This window comes from Elephantulus edwardii, unplaced genomic scaffold (assembly GCF_000299155.1).
Source record: "Elephantulus edwardii isolate Elephantulus edwardi_28Jun2011 unplaced genomic scaffold, EleEdw1.0 scaffold00247, whole genome shotgun sequence".
In the NCBI taxonomy this organism is placed as follows: Eukaryota; Metazoa; Chordata; class Mammalia; order Macroscelidea; family Macroscelididae; genus Elephantulus; species Elephantulus edwardii.
Window position 1 is genome coordinate 2,133,972 of NW_006399997.1, and position 2,745 is coordinate 2,136,716.

Here is a 2,745-nt window from a genome sequence, read left to right on the forward strand (position 1 = left end):
AATCTTTGTTTTCTTGACATTGAGCTTCAATCCATACTGAAGGCTGGAGTCCTTGACCCTCTGCAGCAAGCATTTCAGGTCCTCAGTTTCAGCAAGCAGGATTGTGTCATCTGCATAATGCAAATTATTAATAGATCTTCCATCAATCCTGATGTCACATTTCTCCTCATAGAGCCCAGGCTCTCGGATAATCTGTTCTGTATAAAGGTTGAAAAGGTAGAATCTTGCTTGCGTGTAAAATCAATGATATTTTTCTATAGTTTCCACACTCTGTTGTGTCACCCTTTTTTGGAATGGGAACAAATATAGATCTCTTCCAGTCAGTTGGCTAAGTGTTTGTTCTCTAGATTTCTTGGCACAACATGGTGAGCACATCCAGGGCAGCATCTGTTAGCTGAAATACGTCAATTGGTATACCATCTACTCCTGGGGCCTTATTATTTGCTATTTTTCTTCAAAGCAGCTTGAACTTCTGCTTCCATCACCATAGGCTCTTGCTTATATGTTATTTCATTAAATTCTTCTGTGTCTGCCAATTCCTTTTGATACAGGGACTCAGTATTTTCTTTCCATCTTCTTTTAATACTTCCTAGATCATTTAATGTTCTGCCTAAAGCATCCTTGATTATAGCAACTCGAGGTTTAAATTTGTTCTTCAGTTCCTTGAGCTTAAGAAATGCTGAGCGAGTTTGGCCTTTTTGATTTTCCTACTCCAGCTCCTTGCACATTTCATTGTAATATTCTGCTCTGTCATCCCTTGCTGCCCTTTGAAATCTTCTGTTCAGCTCTTTAGTGTCTTGGATTCTTCCTTGTGCTTTGGCTTCTCTGTGCTCCATTGCCATCTTCAGAGTCTCTTCTGACATCCATTTTGGTCTTTTCTTCCTCTTCTGTCTTTGTAGTGAACGTTTGCACTCTTCTTGGATGACACCCTTGATATCCTCCCACAACTCATCTGGTCTTCCCTCCTAAGTAAGTAGCATCTTTTATTTTACCTTCTTTCTGTGTATGCGGATATCTTGTGTCTTAGTAAGATTGCTTTGTTAGCCCTATCAAAAGTCTTATCAAAGTAAGCAAGATGTGTGGGCACTTCCCTTCTTTAGCATATTAACAGGAGGCAAACCCTTATTTAAACTTGCATAAATTTCCAAAATAGATGATTATTGTCTTTTTTGGTCTTGGGAGGAACTCTGCAGCTCACAGTCTCTCATTCCTATGTCCTTGTTGTCTTTTCCCTTTAAAACTACTTTTCTTCGAGGTAGTCTTTGAGGCTGACCTGCTGTCCTCCACAGATCTGTAATAACGTGATTAGGGATATTGCAATCCATTTGTCTTACTGGCAATTGACTACGGAAAGAACCTCTTGAGTTCAGTAACATTTTGGCGACCCAAAAGGAAGGAAGTTAAACCGGCCACTTCCACTGGACTCAACCTCAGGAGCCAAAAAAATACTCCCTCCCATTAATTTTTTGTTTTACATTTACAAACAGTTGTTAAACAACATTTCATGCAATTTAAAATTAGTAAAACTGAAACTGAGACTTTAAAGTTCAACAGCAAATAATGTAGTAAATTTAAAATGGTGCATCAGCATAGTTACTTGTAAAATCAGTATTTAATGCTGTTCCTGCATTTTAGAATGTCACTAAAGTATTGCTAATTTGTTAAATCCTGTGAGGTAGGGGAAAGCAAATAACAGTCTGTAACACTCCTATTTGCTTCCTGATGTTTGTCTTTTAATTTATGTCTGCATTCCCTGTTTACTAGAGATCTTGCAGTCCAGGGGTCAGAGAATGCCATGGGAATGTTTTCTAACTGAAAAAGCAGGCATGCAGCTTGAACTCAAAACCACCAATGAAGAGTTAAAGTGGGCTCCCCTTCCTCTCCATCTCAACGCCCCTGTTCAGAATGAAGCAGCCAGAGGGAGTCTGCGCCCCTATTTCCAAATAGGGAACCCACAAATAACTCCCCCAAGAATCAACCCAGACGATTGTCTTATAGATATGACTTACATAAAAAGAGTGGGAAATGATGGGTTGGTACTGATAAGTTCAGAATTCTCTATGTATGTATCAGTTATGGAACTATAGTTATAAAACTGGCATCAGTTTTCTCCAGCCTGAAAGGCTAATTGCTTGACTTTACAATTCTTAGTGTCTAATTTGTCTGTTTATGGAAGAGACGATGCATCTCCTAGATTAGTTGTTATCTCTTTGAAGCTGTCTTCCCCAATCATATGTAAATTGTAACTTAATCTGCCTGTGAGGAAAGAGAGTATCTGGGTGTGGATGATTTTCTTTCAGATATAAAAGTTCTTTGACTTTAGTATAAAAGCCTGGTGGACCTCTGACCTCTCCTAGTCTAGGAGGCAGTCTTTGAGGTGACCCTCTGTCCTTCACAAATCTGTACTACTTTGATTCTTCTAAGTGCTTATGGATATTGCAAAAACAACCACCACCACCACCACCAAACTACTTTTCTTGGTTTTTTAAAGCTGCAGTGGTTATGGTTTTTCCTCCTACCACCTGAGGAAAAACTGCTGGAGAGATCCACATAACAATATTTAAATGTATGGACCAACCATTAAAGTCAAATATGAAGAAACAAGACCAAAATGGATGTCAAAAGAGACTCTGAAAATTGCACTGGAGCGCAAAGAAGCCAAAGCACAGGGAAGAATTCAAAATACTAAAGAGTTGAATAGAAGATTTCAAAAGGCAGCACGGGATGACAAAGCAAAATATTACA